Source organism: Cricetulus griseus, chromosome 3 (genome assembly GCF_003668045.3).
Source record: "Cricetulus griseus strain 17A/GY chromosome 3, alternate assembly CriGri-PICRH-1.0, whole genome shotgun sequence".
NCBI classification, from domain to species: Eukaryota; Metazoa; Chordata; class Mammalia; order Rodentia; family Cricetidae; genus Cricetulus; species Cricetulus griseus.
Genome location: NC_048596.1, coordinates 113000056 through 113022353, shown reverse-complemented (window position 1 = coordinate 113022353; position 22298 = coordinate 113000056). Strand labels below are relative to the sequence as shown.

The following is a 22298-nucleotide window of genomic DNA, read 5'->3' as shown; positions in this document are numbered from 1 at the left end:
TATGAATGTCGATTTATGTCTGGGTCTTCATTTTTATTCTGTTGATCAGTGTGTCTGTTTTTGTACCAATACAATGCTGTTTTTATTACTATACCTCTGTAGTTCAGATTGAAATAAGAGATAGTTCTACATTCTGCAGTTTTTAGGTTTTTTGTTTTTATTGTTCAGGGTTGTTTCAGCTATCCTAGGTTTTTGTATTTGCATATGAAGCTGAAAATTGCCCTTTCAAGATCTGTGAAGAATTGTGTTGAAATTTTCATGGAGATTGCCCTGAATCTGTAGATTGCTTTTGGTAGAATGGTCATTTTCCCTATATTAATCCTAGTGATTTGTGAGCTTGAGAAATCTCTCCATCTTCTGATATTGCTGCAGTTTCTTTCTTTGGTGCCTTAAAGTTTTTTATCATATAAATCTTTCTCTTGCTTGGTTAGAGTTACTCCAAGATATTTTGTATTACTTTCTGCTATTGTGAAAGTTGGTGTTTCCCTGGTGTCTTTCTTAGTCTGTTTGTCATTTATGTATAAGAGGGCTACTGGTTTTTGTGATATAATTTTGTATGCTGCTACTGGAAGGACTAAATCAATACAAGGGATTAAGAGCACTTGATTCCTCTTCCAGAGGTCCTGAGTTCAATTTCCAGTACCCACACAGTGGTTAACACCCATCTATAATAGGGTCTGATGCCTTTTTCTTGTGTGCATTAAGAGAGAAGACACACAGATACATGAATATATAAATCTTAAAGTTTCCAGAAATATAGGCTTTTTATAAGTTAGCCTAGAAAAAGAAAAATATGTCTGCTATGGAAGGACATGCTCCAAATAAAATTATTAGAAGCAACTAGTAATTCAGAAAGAAGACAGTGACCAAGTTCTCAGCACAAAGGATATTTATTTGCCCCAGAGGAACAAAGGGCAGGGATAAGAGACAAAGACAGGGTACAGAGGACATGAGAGAAGGGAAAAGGAACAAGGGAGAGGAGGAAGGAATATTTGCCCCAGAGTGACAAAGAAGTGGCCCATACATAAATAACAGTTTCTAAGGGGAAAAAGGAAACCCAATGTTAGGATGAGTTGGTTTGTTTTGAATGGGCATGTTAATTTGGGTAGCCAAAAGGGGGCTTTTGGTTGCTTTACTTCAATACTTTGATAGCTAGACCTTGGTGGTCAGCCTCAGGAGGAAATGGCCACATAAGGGAATAGACCTTGGTGGCTAGTTTTAGGAATGTAATCTAACTTTTTTTTTTTTTTTTGCAAGGGAGAAAAGAGTTAGCTGGGTGATGGTGGCTCACACCTTTAATCCCAGCACTCCAGAGACAGAGGCAGGCTGATCTCTATGAGTTTGAGGCCAGCCTGGTCTACAGATCCAGTTTCAAGACAAGCAGGGCAACAAAGAGAAACCCTGTCTCAAAACAAAAACAAAAACACAACCCTTTAGGTACCATGTTTACCATGCTCAGGAATGCTAGAGTCCTTCAGCTACTTTGCTTAAAGTATTTTTTAGCTGTAGAAGTTTCCCAGGTGTATTTATCAGTTTACTTACATATTCTATCATATCATCTGCAAATAAAGATATTTTGACTTCTTTCTTTCCAATTTGTTTCCCTTTGATCTCTTGCTATTGCTAAGACTTAAAGTACTATATTGAATCATTATGGAGAGAGTGGACAAACTTGTCTTGATACTGGTATAAGTAGAATTGCTTTTTCTCCATTTAAGTTAATGTTGGCTATGGTTGTGCTGTAAACTGCCTTTATTATTTGAGGTATGTCCCTTGTATCTCCAATCTCTCCAGGACTTTTATCATGAAAGGGCGTTGGACTTTGTCACAGGTCTTTTCCGAAAATAATCAGACTCATCTGTTAGCATAACCACGATGGGTGAAACTTGGAAAAGCAGAGCCCCAAAGACTTAGTTTCCTGAGGACCTCATAGCTCTGCTTATTGCCCTCAGGCTCACCACGTCCCTCATAATATATGAGTTGTTTGAAAACTCTAAGGGGGTTTCCAGCCCCTTACTGGGCAGTGTCACCTGTACTTACAATAATAGTGATTGACTTTTTCTAAGCCTTGCTGCTGGAACAGATTAATAATTCAACCACCACCCTTAGAAAGAATTTAGAGACGCAGATTGTTAGTAAAGTTAGGTTAAGATGTTTTTTGTTAGTGGCTTTGGTGTAGAAATTTTTGAGAAACAATTTAAAGTTTAGAAAGACACACTTTTGTATAGGGAGCCATGTGGCCTGGTTTCAGACCAGTGTATGAGTGCTTGACTAACAGGTCTCCCATGGAGACAGTCTAACTCAGCAAGGACTAGTGGACTTCTTGGACAGTACAGAATACTGCTGGGACAGGGTGGCCTGCACACTCTCTTTTTTCTCAATGATGATTCTCTTGGTGGTTTTTAGTGTCATGTTGTCAGTCATGTATGGGACCGATGTGATCATTCCTGGGAATTCCATTTTTTTCTCAAATATTTTCCCCTAAAATTCTTTGGGAGGTGATGCTTCTCAGGTATCTCATCTGGGGATGGCAGCTGTCACTCCAGACCCTGGGAACTGTCCTGATTCAGTGCTGACAGGATCAGAGGCAATTCACCCCTATTTCTGTAAGTATGCTTTATTAAGTTTTGAAGAATATTATTGTTCTTAAAAATGTGTGCCTATGTTTATCACCTTTTACTTTTGTAAAGACAGGATGTACTTGGCTTGAAATTTGGCCAAGCCCAAAATGATAAATGTTGTTTTGCTTTAAAGATGTTCAACCCTGTCTTGAAAAACAAAACAAAACAAAACAAAACAAAAAACAAAACAAAAAAGAAAAAAAAAACCTAGAAAAAACTATTTGACATATTTGTTTTTGCCTGATGTTATGATCGAAGGATGGGGAAAACATTCTTGCTTCTGAAGTATAAATAAAGACTATTCAAACTACTCAGAGCTAGCAACTTGTGTGAAGATCATCTGGTGGCTGGACAGTTCATTTCTTCCTATCAGCATTCCTTCCAGGTCTCAGGATCTGAACTTGGCCTGCAGCAGCACTTTTAATAGTTGAGCAAGGGACTCAGGGGACAAGATCCATGGCAGCCTGGCAAGTGCTAGTTGACATACCTTTCATTCTAAAGGTAGTTGGGTGACCAAAGGCCATGATTAATTTCTTGTACCCATTTTTGCTCTTGGCTTCCTGATATGATTTAATAAAAGATTGTTGATGAGGCAGTATGTACTTTGAGGATTTAAAATAGAAATGACTGGTTGATATATATATATATATATATATATATATTATATAGTTTAAATTTATGATTCTTTTAAGATATTTTGATAGATTACTTTTTGTAATAAATAATAAAATGATTGATCCTTTCTTTTTAAACACAAACAGCCATCTGACAGTAAAAAAAGAGACTGGCTGAAATATACGCAGGCTTGCTTAAAACTTTGTTAATCCATTATAAAAGGAATCATTGCTTTGGGGTGAAGGTGTTATGATGGGAAAATTAATACAATTAAAAGATTTAACTACTAGTGGGCTTCTAAGGAAAACAAGTAACTTGTGATCATAATTCGATTTATTTGTGCATAAATCTTAATTTGGAGCCAGGCGTTGGTGGTGCACGCCTTAAATCCCAGCCCTCGGGAGGCAGAGGCAGGTGGATCTCTATGAGTTCGAGACCAGCCTGCCTGGTCTACAAGAGCTAGTTCCAGGACAGCCTCCAAAGCCACAGAGAAACCCTGTCTCGATAAACCAAAGGGGGGAAAATATTAATTTGTTTTTAGAAAATAATGTAACTTATAGTTTTGAGGAAAATTTTCTTCTTTGATTTTTGTTAAAATATTTTCTGTGTCTTGGACCTGTGTCTCCTTCTTCTATTCATATCTGAATGAAAAAAAAAAAATGAGGACATGATACTCCCAGGTATGGTTTCAGAGAAGGTTGATTGTAGATATGAAGGAGAAAATAGCCAGAGGCTCCTGAAGAGTCCACACTAAACTGGGCTAGCTGACTGAACCAGGCCATGAGAGGAGAGAGAAGGAGAGTCAGGAAGAGAAGGGGGGGGTGGCTAAGAGAGGAGCCAGGGACCAATGTCCAAGAGTGAGCCAAGAGGCCAAGAGAGCATGTAGCCAAAATAGCTGACTTATGAAAAGAGAAACTAGAGGAAGAGAAGTAAAGCTCAGGGGCTGGGGACATTTAGGATAGGGGACAGGGTATGCTAGGCAGGATGACTCTGTTACTGCTACTTGCAACACGGAGAGGTGATGGAAGAACTTGGTGTCCAGAGTTCACTTTGATATGTTAAATAGGCACCTCAGTTAGCCATTTGTCCAGGGTTTCTTTGAGACCTCACACTATTATTCTTAGATTTGATCTTTTCATAATGTTGCTTATATCCTGGATGATTTGTGGCAGGAGATTTTAGATTTAACCTTTTCTTTGAGTTTCTTTTTCAGATTCCTAAAATTTTCTTTTCTTTCTGTCTTCTTTTTTTTTTTTTTCTTTCTGAGACAGGGTCTCACTATGTAGCTCTGGCTGTCCTGGAACTCACTCTGTAGACCAGGCTGCCCTCACACTCACAGATATTGGCTTGCCTCTGCATGCACCACTAAGCCTAGCCTCAAATTCTTATGTTTTTTCATCTCTAGATTTCCAACAGTTTGGGTTTTCTTTATTAACTTTATTTCCACTTTAAGGTCTTGAAGTGTTTTATTCATTTCCTTCCACTGTTTTGTTTGTGTTTTCATGGATTTCTTTGGGGGGGTGGAGGGTGGGGGGTGTTCGAGGCAGGGCTTCTCTGTGGCTTTGGAGGCTGTCCTGGAACTAGCTCTTGTTCAGGCTGATCTTGAACTCACAGAGATCCTCCTGCCTCTGCCTCCCAAGTGCTAGGATTAAAAGTGTGAGCCACCACTGCTGTCTTTCATGGATTTCTTTAAGAGATTTTATTCCTTTCCTCTTTAATATTTTTTTAAAGATTTTATTTATTTATTATGCATACAACATTCTGCTTCCATGTATATCTGCACACCAGAAGAGGGCACCAGATCTTATAACAGATGGTTGTGAGCCACCATGTGGTTGCTGGGAATTGAACTCAGGACCTCTGGAAGAGCAGTCGGTGCTCTTAAACTCTGAGCCATCTCTCCAGCCCCTCTTTAAGAATTTTTATTGGCCAGGTCATTGGTGGTGCACCAGCACTGAGACAGAGGCAGTTGGACCTCTGTGAGTTCAAGGCCAACCTGGTCTACAGATTGAGTTCCAGGACAGCCAAGGCTACACAGAGAAACCCTGTCTCAAAAAAAGAAAGAAAGAAAGAAAAAGAACTTTTATCATATACATAAAGGATATTTTAAGGTCTTTGTCTTGTGCTTCAACTGTGATGTAGTTAGTACTTAAGGCCTTCTGTGGTAGGGTTACTGGGCTCTAGTAGAGTCATATCATTGTAGTTGTTACTTTTTTTTTTTATGCTGGCATCTGGGTTTGGGAAGATTGTAATTCTATGTGCTAGTATCTGGTGAGTGTTTTGTTCCTTGGTTTCTATTGCCCTCTCTGGTTCTTAGGAGCAGGTATTGCCTGGTAGAAAATTCCTTCTGGAACCAGAATGGTGTGGCCAGTGGGGATTCCAGGTAAAATGTGTGTCAAGGTATTGGGAACTGACACTTAAAAACAGGGATGGACTGGGGAAGAGGATGTGACTGAGAGGGTCCACAGGAGGGAGAAAAATGGTGTGTTCCCCTAGATTCTATTTAGTAACCCAGGAATGGGGACAGAGTGAGGAGAGACAGCAGCAGTGGGCTGCTGCAGAGCTGGGGATGAGACTGGAGGATTGGGTTAGGATGAGCTGAGGGAAAGATGAAGATCTGCAGTTAGCCTCCCTGCTTCCCTTTTTTTAAACCATTTTTTAACCTTTTTTTTTTTTTTTTTTTTGGTTTTTTGAGACAGGGTTTCTCTGTGTAGCTTTGGAGCCTATCCTGGCACACTCTCTGGAGACCAGGCTGGCCTCGAACTCACAGAGATCCGCCTGCCTCTGCCTCCCGAGTACTGGGATTAAAGGCGTGCACCACCCCGCAACATTGTTTTTAACCATGTTAAGAACTACCAGGATGATTTCCCTAAGGACCAAACCCCTTTACACTTTCAGTAAAACAATTCCAGTTTCTCTACATACTCACCAAAATGTTCTGTAATCTTTTTTAGCCATCCTGGGTGTATGAAATGATACCATATTATTGTAGCTTTCTCTAGTGGGTAATGTTGAGCATCTTCACATAGTTATGGACTACCTGTATAACTCCTTTGAAGAAATGTCTTTTCAGATCTTGCCTCCTTTTAAATTAGGTTATGTCAGGTTGTTTTGTTTTATTTTGAGAGAAGGCATCCAATATTGCAAGCTGGCCTTGTAGGCAAGTATTTCTTAAACGTCTGAACCTGATCCTTGAAGAGCCTGGATATTCATATCCATTTTATGTGATGCTGGGGGTCAAACCTAGGGCTCTGTGCATACTAGGTAAGTGGTAAGCAGTGGAGTTATATCCCCAGTCCTCAAGGTAATGTTTCTTTTGTTATTGAGTTTTTACATGTTCTGAAGACAAATTCCTTTTCAAAAATACAATTTTCAAATATCTTCCTTCATTTTGTGGGATGCCTTATCACTTACTTAACAGGATCATTTCAAGTTTGTAAACCTTGACTCATCCTTCTTTAAGATCCTTCACTGTCCACCATCCAATTAGTCACATTGGATGTAATTAGTCACATTGTAACTAAGGCTGGTTCCTTAAGATGCTTTAAGTGTCTGAAGTATACCCTCACCAACCCCCTCTGTAAACCTGCGGTATTATTTCTCACCTGCGGTAAGGTGGGCCTCTGGCTCCTATTTTCTATCCCTGACCCCTACATCTACACAACTACTACTTCAGCTCCTTCCACAAGGATATGTAGAACCACATCCTAGCAGGTCAAACGCCCTTAGCTTGTCCAAAAGGTAATAATATCTAGGATTCTTTTTTTAAGCTCTAAATTCCACATCCACAGTCTGGGTGCAGAAGGAGTCTCTCCTGGAAGTCAGCAGATTTTTTTCTAGTAACCTCCAGGGTATTCCTGTTCTCAAAGTAGGTTGCCCTAGGACAATGATTCTGAACTAAGGATGATTATGTCCCCATGAAACACTTGGCTATATATAGAAATAGTTTAAGTTGGTTGGGGAAGGAAGGGTTCTGTCACCTAATGTCAGAGGGAGGCTGTGAAACATGCCACAATGCATTGGGCAACCCTCTCACCCACCTCCAAAAAGGAATTACATGCCCAGCATATCAGTTCTGTCCAATTGAGAAAGCTTGACCTAGAAGATAAGGTACAAACTTCTGCATCGGAGTTCTGCTAGTTAGGCTGCAACACTATTCAATATCTACTGTTTTGCAAGAAACACCCCAAACCTCATGGGTTAAAACAAGAATTAAACCTGCCAGTGTGGTGTAGGGCTGTAATTCCAGCACTCAGGAAATGGAGGAAGGAGTATTGAAAGTTTGAGGCCAGTCAAAGTTATATAGATAGACCCCGTCTCAAACAAAACAAAATAAACAACCCTAAGATTTATTATATTTCATGATTCTATGGGTCGATGGTGTACTTCTTGTTTGTTTTGCCTGTGTTCTCTGTAGTCCTTTGATGGCTGTCCCCCTGGCCGAATATTCCCCTGTGATTTTTTTCCCAGCCTGGAGCCTTAGAGATACAGGGACACGGGCTTGGTCTATGTTGGAAGTCATTTCATGCCGGTTCTGTTGCATTCTGCAGATCAAAAGCACAAGACTGACCCAGATTCAAGAGGCAGTGAGATGAGCCCCTTCTTTTGAAGCCGAGAGCTTGCAGAGTTATGGGCATGTTAATCTGCGCTGCAGGTTCGGTCATCTCCAAGGGCATGGTCATTTTTAATGTAAATGGAGCCGGACAGGGAGGAGTATGGCCAGATCATAGTCTCAGACACTGTTGTCCTTGAGAAAAGCTTCCTGTAATGCTTTCTGCCACAGGTCACAAATTTTCTGGTCTTAGGATCTCCTCATATTCTTAAAAATTACTGAGAACTGAAAAAAGAAAACAAAACAAAAAATCCACTTTGTTTGGATTTCTATCAATTCTTTAAATATTAATTAATTTAAAAGTAGCAATAGCCTATTTACAATTTCACAGAAGGAACATATATTTTTTTTATTTTTTATTTTATTTTATTTTTTTTTGTTTTTTTGAGACAGGGTTTCTCTGTGGCTTTGGAGGCTGTCCTGGAACTAGCTCTTGTAGACTAGGCTGGTCTCAAACTCACAGAAATCTGCCTCTGCCTCCTGAGTGCTGGGATTAAAGGCATGCGCCATCAATGCCCGGCCCAGAAGGAACATTTTTAAATGCAAAATAACTATGATTTTCTAGATTATGCTATTAAGAAGAATGTCATTGTGTTACATTGTTTCTACCCCTCTTCCATATTCAGTTTAATGTAAGACAGCTTGGTTCTCATACTAGTTACTAATTAACTTTGAGCTGTTGTCTCTATTTGCTGCCCAGTCTGTTCTGGAACTCCTGGGCTCCAGTGACCATCCTGCTTCTCTCCAGGCACCATTTCCTGGTGTACTTTTCTTAAGGTCTCACATACCACGTAGCCTCTGGGAGTCACCACTAAATGTCTGGAGATAAAAAGATAGAAAAGACAAGGAATAGCCAGGCGTTGGTGGCGCACGCCTTTAATCCCAGCACTCGGGAGGCAGAGGTAGATGGATCTCTGTGAGTTTGAGGCCAGCCTGGTCTCCAGAGCTCCAGAGCTAGTGCCAGGTTAGGCTCCAAAGCTACGCAGAGAAACCCTGTCTCAAAAAACCAAAAAAAAAAAAAAAAAAAAAAGACAAGGAATGATTTAGAATTACAATGAAAATGACTGTGAACTTTTTTTATTTTTAATAGACTTCTCTGGGATTGAAGACATGGCTCCACCATTAAGAGCCATCTTATTGTACTTGCAGAGACCCTGGTTTGATTCCCAGCATCTACATGGCAGCTTACAACTGTCTAAAACTCCAGTTCCAGGGGATCTGATGTCCTCTTCTGACCTCCAAGGGTTCCACATACACACATTGTGCATAGCCATACATGGGAGCAAAATACTTACATAAAAAAAAAGACAGTAATAAAGACTTGAGCCCCATTTAACCTTTAATAGCTGATCCTTATGCTTCTGCCTCCCAAGTTTTGCAATTAAGCATGAGCCGCACACCCAGGTATTCATAGCTCACACTTTGAGGGCCACTGTTTTAAATTGCTGCCATGTGGACATTTTGCTTTGAAATAGTTGAAGGATAATTAACATACTTAAGTAAGGTGCTTATATGTACCCTTTGCCCCTCATCATATTCTAGATGTTGCTCCTTTTTGTGACTTTACTCTTGTTGTTGTTGTTGTTGTTTTGGTTTTTTGAGATAGGGTTTCTCTGTGGCTCTGGAGGCTGTCCTGGAACTAGCTCTTATAGACCAGGCTGGTCTGGAACTCACAGAGATCCTCCTGCCTCTGCCTCCCGAGTGCTGGGATTAAAGGATTAAAGTTTTTCCTTATCCTCATTAAACTCCTCACTCCTGGGCTGGAGAGATGGCTCAGAGGTTAAGAGCACTGGCTGCTCTTCCAGAGGTCCTGAGTTCAATTCCCAGCAACCACATGGTGGCTCACAACCATCCGTTATGAGATCTGGTGCCCTCTTCTGGTGTGCGGATATACATGGAAGCAGAATGTTGTATACTTAATAAATAAATAAAATCTTAAAAAAAAAACCTCCTCACTCCCTCTGAACTCAGTATAAACACATGTTCCTTAATGAAGACTTTCTTGACTTCTATAGACAAAACTAAAGCTCCTCACCTGTTTTCACACATTTTATCTTTATTTTCTTTCTTTTTATCTTTATTATATCAATCATAGATAATAATGGGCTTCAGTGTGATATTTGCATACACGTGTTTAATGTATTTCAGTCATAGTCACCCTCTCTCCTTACCCGTTGTTGTCCCCCTCCCACTCTTCCTGGTTTCCTTCCTTATTTCCCCAACTAAACCCCCTTCTACTTTCAGGCCAGTTCTTCATTTTATTTGTTTTTGTAATCTAGTGAGTTTCATTAGGGTTGGTTACAGACACATGGACACATTACCAGTGGCTGTTGTTGTGCCGGAGTCACAAGGATCCCTAAAGAGACTAGGGAGACAGACCACCCATGCAAATGCACGAGGTTTATTGATTGTTCTAGCCTACCGAGGGAGGCACCCCCATCTAGCAAGCTGTGGTTTCTATGGCTTTGTCTTTGTTACTTGCAGGTGGCCTGTTGTACATAGATACCAGTAGTTTTCAGAATGATATCCTGGAGACTATAGGGGAGGTTTTGGTCTCTCCTGGAGTTTCTTTTGTGGCCAAACAGTTCCCAGGAACCAAGTACCTAGGAAGCTGGGGGGTGGGACGTGGTGTCTGGAGTTTGTGTTCAGTTTTGGCCCTAGGCTCTGGGATGCCAGAAGATCTGGAGTTTCCTTGTGTCAGAGGCCTAGGTCCCTTTTCTGTAGCCTGTCATGGCTGAGTGAGGGTCTGGTCCCTTCATTCCTAGAAGTGAAACCTTTTAGTTTAGTTTACCCCTTTCAACTATATGATTGAAGAAAATATTTCTTTCTAGCCCTATGGCCAATGAAATGCCTCAGTGGATAAAAGTGCTTCCTATTGTGCAAGCCTGACACAAATTCAATCCCTGGAGCCCACATAAAGGTGGAAGGAGAGAACCAACTCCACAGAGTTGTCGTCTGATCTTCATGTGTGCATAGTGGCCCATGTGTACCCGGACAAGTCTCGTACCTGCACTCACACACAATAATAAAATAAATGCATTTTCAAATGAAAGTCTTTACCATCAATTATTCATGATGTGTAAGCATTCAAGTAAGGCTGTGGCCCCATGAGCCCCTACCGGCACCACGACAGGATATTGACAGACCAGATCTTGTCCATTGTGGTGAGTTTAAGAGTGCAACAGTCATATTGTACTGAGAAGCCATCCACCACGGGTCTCCTTCCCTCCAGTTAAGTTCTTAACCTTTATTCACTCCTCCTTTCAGGATATTCCCTGATCTTTGCAAAGGGTATGTATTAATTACTTTTTAAAATAGCTGATAACAAAATACCATATTTTGGCTTACGTATCTAGAGAGAGAGAGAGAGTCCATAAGAACAGGAGAGGCATGGCAGCAAGCAGTAGACATGACAGTGGGCACAGGAAACTGAGAGATCACATCTCAACAGAAAACACAGAAAAGGGAGATGGGATAGGAAGTGAAGTGAGGCCAAAAATGCAAAAGCCCATCTCCAATAACTCTACCAACTAGGGAACGCATGTTAAGCACCTGAGCCTATGGTGGACATTTCTCATTAAAGTCACCACGTAATACAGATGTCCCATTTATGTCCGAGCCTTCAAAAGTCACTTATTGTCACTTTGACCACTTATGAGTCTCTCCAGTTACCACTGACATGGTTAAAAGAAGCTTCTCTGACTAAAGTTAACAGCAGCACTAAATCTGTGGACATAAACACAGTTTTCTAGACAGCAAGTTGATGGGCACATCATGTCCATTAGCAAAACAACAGCAGTGGCTTCCTCACTAAGACTTGTGACCTCCCCAGTCATAGACTTGATCAGGTTTTCAGTACCAGCACAGATTCCCTCCTGTGAAGTGGTCATCAAATTCAACCAGGAAGTGGTTGGTTACCCCCATAACAGACTCCCCATTATTGTATCAGTGGACACAACTTTCCTGGTCAGTTAGTAATGTTGTCCTCATTGTCTACATCTGAGTAAGACTGTTGATGACAAATCTCCCCCAAGTAGCCTGTATAGCACCTTCCAGCATGGTGAGGGCTCGGCAGCAGGGCAGAAGCTTCTAGTGCAATTTTAGCTTGACCTATGCCATTAGCCAGGTTGTATCCTCACACTTTTATGTTTCTTGTGCAGTAGTGCTTACTGATTAAATGAAATTCATTAGTCTGTATATTTGTCACCTTCTTAATCAGACCAGAAATCGGTTTCTGAAGGTTGATGAGGTTTTTTTGTTTGTTTGGTATGAAGTAATGATACAAATTTGGTTCATTTCCAAGGTCTGTAGTCAACTATACTAACAAGTATGTCAGTTATCCCTCTCCAAGCTTTTGTGCAAGGCTTTATTTAGCATATGTTAACTTTTCTATATCATGAGCTCTAAAACTAAGCTACCTTGATAGTCTAGCCTTGGTATTCTGCTTCGGTGTCATGTTTCCCTTATCACCCGTGATATTTTAATATGTTCTTAGTACCTCTCCACCATCACCATCCATTGCTCTTCTGTATTTTATGTGACTGTTTGCCCTGTTTATGTCTCTAGGTTAACTTCAGAAAAATATTTTGAAAGCAAGAAATGATGACATAGGACTATTGTCTCAACACTTGGAAGATGGAGGCAAGAATGTCAGGAGAAACTATGTGGCAAGTTCGAGGCCAGCCTGGGCTATATGGAACCCTATGTTGTTCCTGCCAGAAAAACAAAAAATAAAAATAAAGAAGCCAAAACAAACAAAAGAAACCTAAATAAATGAATAATTTTGAGTTTTCTGAGATTGCATTTGGGGGGTACAGGGAGGAATAGTTACATCCCCACAGAAGGTGAATGACCTGTGTAGCATTCCTCTGTCACTGGGCATTGGTGGCGCACGCCTTTAATCCCAGCACTCAGGAGGCAGAGGCAGGTGGATCTCTGAGTTCAAGGTCAGCCTGATCTACAGACCAAGTTCCAGGACAGCTAGGGCTACACACAGAAACTCAGTCTCGAAAAACAGAACAAAAAATAGCAGTTCCTCTGTAAGCTGAGTGTGATGGCACACACCTTTAATCTCAGCACTCTGAAGGCACAGGCAGGTGGATCTATGTGAGTTAGAAGCCAGCCTGGTCTACAAAGGGAGTTCCAGGACCCAGGCCTATGTAAAGAGACTGTCTCAAAATAAATAAAACTTCATGGCCAGGCCTAAGTATGTACACCTGTAATCCCAGCATCCAGGAGGCAGAGGCAGGAAGATTATGAATGGAAAGGTCAAGTGGACTACATACATAGTGAAACCTGGCTCAACAAAAGAAGAAATCTGCTCTTTTTTTTTTCTCAGAAGTTATTCAAATTTTTATATAAAACATTTCTCAAGCATTTTTGTTGCCTTAATAATAATTCAGGGAAACATTAAAGACAACAATTGTGAACAGTATATTTTTTATTAATAATTCACTTACATTATACTTACTCTGTTTTGTTTTCGTGCTGGGTTTTAAGCAGAACTTTATACTCGCTAGGCACTCTGCTACTGAGCTACACCCCCAGCCCTCTTTTTAAAATAATGTATTATTTTAAAAATAATGTGTATTATTATTACACATGCCACTGTATATAATTGGAGGTCAGAGGACAATTTTATGGAGTTGTTGTTCTCCTACTTTGTGTGAGTTAATGTGATGGAATTCAGGTCATCAGCTTTGCACAGAGCAAACACCTGTACCCACTGAGCTAATCACCTTGCTGTCCCCTTTTTAATTGGGGGTGGTTAGGGAAGGTTTTGAGAATACTTGCAGAAATATCTGTGGCCTGGTGCAGGTACTCATAGATAATTTTTAAAATTAGTGTTTATCATTTTGATCCTTCCCAGGATACCTACTGTCTCCTTAATACTTATTTTGTTCCCTAATTTGTTTTCAGCAAACTAAATGTGGTTTCCAATATTATTCTTTATAAGTTTGTCAATCTCTATTTGATTGGGACTGGTCAGAAATTTTTAACTCTAGTTTTGTTTATTGTTTTATCAAGGTCAGCCTGATCTACAGATCAAGTTCCAGGACAGCTAAGACTATACACAGAAACCCCATCTAGAAAAACAGAACAAAAAATAACAGTTCCTCTGTCAGTTGAGTGTGATGGCACACACCTTTAATCTCAGCACTCTGGAGGCACAGGCAGGTGGATCTCTGTGAATTAGAAGCCTTTTCTGTTTGGTTGGTTTGGGGTTTTGGGGGAAAGAGTTTCATGTAGACCAGGCCACCTAAAACACACTATATAGTCAAAGTTGGCCATAAACTGGTGATCATCCAACCCCCGAGTGCTGAGATAATGAATAGACACCACCAACCCAGCTAGCTTCACTCTTGTGTTTATCAGTGTTTTTGTTGTTGTTAAGACAGAGTCTTCTTAGGAGTCCAGGCTGACTTTGAACTTATAATCGATCCTCTTGCCTCTGTCTCCCTAGTAGTATGGTTGTAGATATGAACCACCTCACCTGACTATCAAATGTTGATTATTTGGATATTTCTAAAAATACCACTAGTATCACAGATATTATAGAATAAGGTGGGTCTAACCTCCATTCTTTGGCATGAGTAGCTTTTTTTAATTTTTAAATGCATATGTTTAAGTGTGTTTTGTATTCTCAGCACTCCAGGCCTAGTGTGAGTTGATTCTCAACACTAAGATTTGAAAATGTCTGCCAAGACTTTGAGTTAAAACTAAACAGATAATGACAAGAATCACAAGTAAAATTTTACTTCTAGTTTAGAAATTCCTAGAACTTGTCCATGGGCTTTGAACCCATATCTTTGGTTTTTCGAGACAGGTTTCTCTGTGTAGCTTTGGAGCCTATCCTGGCACTCACTCTCGAGACCAAGCTGGCCTCGAACTCACAGAGATCCATCTGCCTCTACCTCACAAGTGCTGGGATTAAAGGCGTGCGCCACCAACGCCCAGCTTCAACACCATGAAACTGACTTAGAAAGAAAAAACAACATCAAACCAAAAACAGCCATGCTAAAGTACTGGTGTAAAGAGAGTAAGGGAGCTACCAAGCAGTCAACACAAGATTGATCCTTGAAGCCAGGCGTTGGTGGCGCACGCCTTTAATCTCCAGCACTCAGGAGGCAGAGGCAGGCGGATCTCTGTGAGTTCGAGGCCAGCCTGGTCTCCAGAGCAAATGCCTGGATAGGCTCCACAGCTACACAGAGAAACCCTGTCTCAAAAAAAAAAAAAAAAAAAAAATTGATCATTGGGACCCACGTCGTGGAAAGAGAGAACTGACTCCCAGACATTTATCTTTAGACCTCCCCATGCTTGCATAGCATATGCATGCCCTTCTAAATAAGTAAGTAAATGTAATAAAAGATAAAATTAAATAAGTATATGAAACAGAACAACCATGGCTACCACCACAGCAACAACTGAGATGGCATGGTGGCTCATACCTGGACTAACACGGGTGTGAGACCAACCAGTGATACAGAGTCCAGTGATACAGAGTGAGATCCTGTCTCAAACACATGTGTCCATATAAATACAAGGCCAGTCTGGTCTACAGAGCTAGTTCCAGGATATCTAGGACTATACAGAGAAACCCTGTCTTAAAAAACCAAAACCAAACAAACAAACAAAACACATAAATAAACATAAAATAACAATAAGCACTGCTGTGACCTGTTAGAATGACTAGAATGAGCTATAGGGAACTAGATTAGATTCAAGTTCGAAATTCAGTGTGGCCAGGTGTTGGTAGGCACATGCCTTTAATCCCAGCACTCAGGAGGCAGAGGCAGGTGGATCTCTGTGAATTCGAAGCTAGCCTGGTCTACAGAGCGAGTTCCAGGACAGCCTCCAAAGCAATACAGAGAAACCCTGTCTTGAAAAAAAAAAAAAAAAAAAAAAAAAAAAAAAAGATTCAGTGTATACTCATATTTAATATAGATACAGATGAGTATATAGGGATATTCATATATCTTTACATGCACACATATATGTGTATATAAGTATGTTCATTAGGATACACGTATATTTTCTTGCTCTCATACCTTAAAAGACCTAAAAGTCATGACGCCCTGATGATCACTCAGACAGCTAGCCCCAGAAATTAGATTCTATTGATTTTCCCAATAGGAAATAAACTCTTCCACGCTTGAGGCCAGAAGTCTACAAGTTGCTTCTACAGTATCTTGAATTGCCAGAGAGTAAAACTACGCACAAAACCGCAATCTTAGTGGAGTGTCAAAGGACCCCAGGGCCAACTGAAAGAGTCCTCCTCTCCCTACATCCTCCAGTAGTCAAGACTGGGACAATTTGAGTAACACAGTATTGAATTAGAACCAAAGTAAAACTACCCATGAGTCCCCACTAATAAAAATAAATGAATAAATAAATTAATGAGGGAAAACAGACAAATCTCCCATACCAAGCATTCCAAACCATTTTTATAGATATTTGGCCATCAATAAGATGGAATGGGATTCCCAAATCCTCCTGAGTGCCATGTCACAAAGTAAATGGAACTCAGAGAAAGAATAACCACACTGGGCAGCCTTGGGTAACATTAGTCAACCCCATGGACCAAGGTCCATAAGGAAAATCACTGTCGGGAGTCTGTCCTTTGAGATGGTCTGATGATAAGAGTGATTTGTGTTCTTAGTCTTCCTCCTAATCACTGGAAAACATTAAAATCAATCCCAACAAGAGATGTCCACCTGTTCAAATGACTGCAGAACCTGGAAAAGCTGTTGCTGCTATTGATGCATAACATACTGCCATTATTGGTCGTTTTATATAAATATAAAAATATATATATACATATATAATTTGAATTTTTGGAAACTTTAGCTGTGCTGTCAACTTTGGAAAAAAGTATCCCAGTTTACCGTGTTGAGTTGGCATTGTACAAAAATTAACAGCCATATTGGTCTAGAAGTGTTGAACTTAATTTTTTTCCATTTGTACAGGGGTAACGCACTGTATTAAATATGTAAGGTCTTATTAAAAAAAAAAAAAGAAGGGATTTTGAGAGCCCATCCCATATGAAGGAATGCTCTCTTGACCTGGACACATGGGGAAGGGCCTAAGCCTGGCCCAGGATGATGTGGTAGACTTTGGGGAGCCCCTTTTGAGGGCCTTACCCTGCCTGGGGAGTGGAGGGGGGAAGGCTAGGGGCAGGTGGGATGTTGGGGGGAGGGGAGGGAGAGGGAGAAGGGATTGACATCTGAAGCAAGCTTGTTCCTAATTTGAACTAATAAAATAAAATAAAAATTAAAAAAAAGAGATGCCCACCACATAACTGACTGATACTGAACATTGTCAGGGTCATGCAAGACAAGGAAAGCAAGAATCGTCACCCTCTGGGAGACCACGACGATGCACTGACAGTGAAATTTAGCAGGAACAGATGAAGGATGTTAAGTAGTCACTGAGGAAATCTGAATGGTGTGTAACTTCAGTTAATAATGTGCCAATGAGCCAGGCAGTGGTGGCACACACCTATAATCCCAGCTTTCAGCAGGTGGAGGCAGGGGAATCTCTGTGAGTCCGAGACCAGCCTGGTCTACAGAGTGAGTTCCAGGATAGTCAGGAATGTACACTGAGAAACACTGTGTCGAAAAACCAAATAATAATAATAATTATAATGTGTCAAATACTGGTTCATTAATTGTGACAAATGTACCACAAGATGCTAGTAAGTTAAATGATAATTTTCTATATAATCATTTTTTTATAAATCTAGAACTCTAAAATAAGTTTTAATGTATAAACTATTCTAAAATAAAATTTCATTTAAGAATACATTATCTTCACTTATTCAAGTGGCACCTTAGCCACCCCTCCCCTAACCCATTTCTTCTCCCACAGATGTGTATTGGTGATCTGCTTTGGCCAAGTCTCAAGTTAATGAATGATGCTGCACACCAAGCAAGATGAACGGATACCCAGCTAGTGCCAGTGCTGATGTGCAAACTACAGAATTTTCTGTCGTTTTTGATCATCTCTTTAGGTAACTTTTCCATGTTGTTTTTTTCCCAAAACTTCTCTGAGAGGCTGAGCCACATGGAGTTCCTCAGTGTGTACCCTTAACACCCCCCACCCCCATCCTTTGCCCTCCAGTTGTGCTTGGTCTATAGGAAAGTAGCCAGGAGGTGGGGTCAGGGAGTGAAATTGGCATGCTTGTTCTCATGTCTAACTCTGGTGCCTCACAGAAGGTTGGGGACATTCTCTTACCAAAGCCGCAGTATCTGTTAACTGTCCTTTCCATTCATCTGCCCCTTCCAGGTTCCACTAGCAACTCACTCCTGTAGTCTGGTGTACCTTATCAGTCTGAAGCACAGCCCCTGCTCAGCACCATGGGGAGAGCTTATCACTATCTCCTAGCAACCTCACCAGTACCCTGGGCACCAGGCAGATAGGTGCTTGCCCCATGGGCCTTCAATATTTACTCAATATTGAAGTGAATGAGTGAGTCAGCCAATGAAATGCAGACAGTTCACACTCTTAAGAACCTTGTAACTGTGTCGCTCAGTGGTTAGAGCAGTGGCCCGCCAGAGCTAGGCTAAAATGGTGGGCCTTTCAACCTCTCAGGTGAGGTTAAGTGATTTTAGTTCTCTGTGACTTAGTCCCTTATCTTTAAAGTGCAGATAGGAATATCTTCTTTTGGTTGATTAAATGTGAACAGTATATGCAAAGTGCTTAGTACCTGTGGGACAATTGAGCATTGCTTATCAGTCTTACTCAGTCCTAGCAAAATTAGCTTGTCTTTTGCAATAGATAACATAAATAAATAGTTGATGAGTAAACAAAACAATTGGTTTAGTGTATGTGAGGCCCAGGTACAACCTTAGTACCACCACAAAAAAAAAAAAAAAAAAAAAGTAAGTTGGCAAAGAAAGTTGTAAACTTACTCAACTTAGCTGGCTAGGCTAGCCAAGAAATAGGAACTAATAGTGTAAGGAGTCAGGCATTATTCTGGCTGGCCTGCCCCTGTCTCCTGGCAAAATGCACTCAGGCAGTACCCTGGTCATCACAAGTGCAAAGGACCCCTTTAAAAGAAAGACCTCCACCCACTTATGCTCTCCTCTCTTTTCTGCTATCCCTTTCCACTCTCTTGCCTACTGTTCCCCTGGTGCAGACAAGACTTTTCCTGTCTCCCTCTTCTCTTCTGTCCTCTCTCTGTCTTTGTGTCTTTTTAGTCTTTTCTCTTTCCTCTAGCCCTCCCTTTCTAATAAAACTTCTCACTTAAGCTGACAGCCTAGCATGTTTGTCCCTCTGTCTCAGTCACCCTCACCTACTATGGTGGGATCCACCAAGGTCCCCCACAAAGATTCCCCTTGAGCTTTATCATAACAAATAGAACAGTGTGCATGTTTCCCCGCCAAAACCAGAAGATTGTCCTCATAGTACTTAAAGCTGCTATAACATTGCCTTTCTTTTTTAATTAACTGACTTGGAGTTTTTTAACAAAAGACCATGGTTTTAAGCATGGGCATTAGTGAGAGAGACTTGCTTAGGGAAGGATGGCACACACCCCAGTGTAGGTGTCAGCTTCTCAAGAGGCAGCTACTAACAATGCTTGTTTTATTTTTCTCAATGCTGTTTTGTTGTTGTTGTTGTTGTTGTTGTTTTGTTTTGTTTTGCTTTTCGAGACAGGGTTTCTCTGGAGGCTGTCCTGGAACTTGCTCTGTAGACCAGGCTGGCCTGAACTCAGAGAGATCCTCCTGCCTCTGCCTTCGGAGTGCTGGGATTAAAGGCGTATGCCAGCAATGCCCAGCTTCAATGCTGTTTTTTAGTGAACATTTTTTTTATTTACTTGTTTGTGTGTGGTACATGTGAGTATACACAAATGTCCACACTTGTGCATTCACACATGGAAGTCAAAGCATGATGCAAGCTTTCCCTCTAGATCACTCTGCTTTATTGCCTCGAGTCAGGGCCCCTCACAGAACAGAAAGCCCACTCTTTGGGCTACGCTGGCTAGCCAGGGGGCTCCTAGGATCCAAGTTTCTTCACTCTCCAATGCTAGGGCTACAAGTATGTGAAATCACACCAAAACAATTGTTTTGTTTGGGGTCTTATTTTTTGTTTTGTTTTGTTTTTTGAGACAGGCTCTGGGTCTCTATAGCCTGGCTATCCTGGAACTAGCTCTGTAGACAAGGCTAGCCTCACTTTCACAGAGATCCACCTGCCTCTGCTCCAGAGTGCTGGGATTAAAGGTGTGTGCCACTACTCCTGGCATGCACATATTTTTATGGGAGTGCTGGAGATAAACTCAGGTCCCCATGCTTACAGAGTAAGCACTCTTATCCGATTAGCCATCTCCTCAGTCCCTCAATGCCTTTTGGTAAAAAAAGAAAATTTTACAGTTGCTGGGAGTATAGATCAATGGTAGATCATCTGCTTAGTGTGCATGAAGCCCTGAGTCAATTCCCAGCACATACCAAAAAATTGTTTTAAACTCCAGCAAGGTTCAACATCATGCTTCTGAAATCCCAGTGCCAGGAGATGGAGACAGCCAAGCTAGGAGAATCAGAAAGGGGCTGGGAAGGTGGCTCTGAGGTTAAAATCACTGACTGTTCTTCCAGAGGTCCTGAGGCAATTCCCAGCAACACATGGTGGCTCACAACCATCTATCGTGAGATCTGGTCCACTCTTCTGACCTGGAGGCATGCATGCAGGCAGAATACTGTATACATAATAAATAAATCTTCTTTAAAAATAAGTTAAGAAATCAGAAAACTCCTGGTTGTTGAGAAACACTCAAAACAAGGTGGAGCAACTGGGGAAGAACCCAGTATCAACCTCTGGTCGAAGGCACGCTCGTATAGATAGACAAATGGCTCCATGACAACAAATTATCAGGATAAAGCAGGGCATGATGGCACACCTTTAATCCTAGCACTGGGGAGTCAGAGGCAATTGGATCTCTATGAGTTTGAGACCAATCTGGTCTACAAAGTGAGTTCTATGATAGCCAGGACCACACAGAGAAACCCTGTTTCAAAAAACAAAACAAAACAAAAAAAATGGATAAAAGCTAAACTTTACTTTACTCAAGTATACATTTTGTTTTTGTTTTAGAGTTTTAAACTAAAAAGTATGAGTTTAAATGCCACAACAACAGTAATAGTAATAATAATAAAGCTACAAAGTACACAATAGGGATAACATTTGAGGTTCAAAATAATGGAATGTGAAAGGTTTCAACGTGTAAGCATGTGCTCTCTGGAAGAAAATGGGTCCTCAGCCTGGGGCAACAAAGAAATCTTGGAGAGTGACATGGCCAGACCACAGCTGAAGGTCAACTGTAGTAAGCCGCAGGCATTCCTCTTATAGGTAGGAGCCCTCCTAGGCTTCCTGTGCTCTCCATCTAGATTTCCTGCCCTGCCAGTCACATTTTGCATCATAAACCCTCAGATTTTTCACTTCCTTCATCCTACTCGGCTTTCATATCTGATGACAAAAACAGCCTCCCTGCTCCACAACCTCCAGCGCCCAGCTTGCACCCATGGTAGTTGCTCTAGGAAACTACTGGAAAGCCTTCCCCTGCCTTGGTCCACCTTAGCACTGGCTTCTGACTCTGGGTGGTAGGGTTGGTGGAGGGAGTGTATTTTTGAAAGCCCCTGGGTGGTCCTAATAGCCTACCCCCAGTACACTAACCCATTTTCTAGGCTTTGTAATCCTCCTCCTCCTCCTCTAGTTTTAGGGCCAAGTTTTAGATCTGCTACTTCAGGTAGGTCGCTCAGCTTTCATTTTATTCTGCCCTCAACTTGATCAGTAGTCATTTTGAAAATAAATCTGCCTGTGGTTGTTTGAATGAGAATGACCCTCATAGACTCATATATTTCAGTATTTGCTTCACAGTTGGTGGACTGTTTAGGAAGGATTGAGAGGTGTGGGCTTTTTGTAGGTGTGTCCGTGGTGGGGTTTCAAAGCCTACAGACCAAGTCTCTCACTCTCTCTGCCCAGTATTTGCAGACCAGAGTAAGCTCTGAGCTATGGCTCCAGCACCATACCTGCCTGCCTGCAACCATGCTTCCAGCCATGATGATCATGGACTCACCCTCTGAAACTGTAAAGCAAAGCCCCCAATTAAATGTGTTCCCAATTAAAAAGTTACCTTGCTTATGGCGTCTCTTCATAGCAATAGGATAATTACTAAGACACTGCCTCACATTGTCTTAGCATGAGTGGAGCATGTTGGGATACTGATTGGTACAGATAGGGATGGTTACAGCATGGAAGGCAGATGTCACCCCAACTCTCAATGGTGCCAGTAGGGTAGGCTTGCCAAAATCCAGCATTGGATTACAACACATACCACAAGATGCTGTCTCCCTACAAAGAGATGAATATGGAATGTGGGGGTTTCTCCAACTATCAGTTGGCCACAGGAAAAGAAAGGAACACCTATCCAGGCAGAACCGAGCAAAAGCTGAAGCCCCTTG

General features: G+C 41.3%; 1 long non-coding RNA gene across 1 annotated transcript in view; it reads left to right on the top strand.

The window, feature by feature from the left end:
- Positions 1 to 22298, top strand: part of LOC103163126 — a 54046-nt gene that overhangs the window by 8656 nt on the left and 23092 nt on the right. The window contains exon 2 of the long non-coding RNA XR_003483806.2: positions 17716 to 17857. This is a non-coding gene — a long non-coding RNA (uncharacterized LOC103163126). The remainder of the gene's footprint in view (positions 1 to 17715; positions 17858 to 22298) is intronic.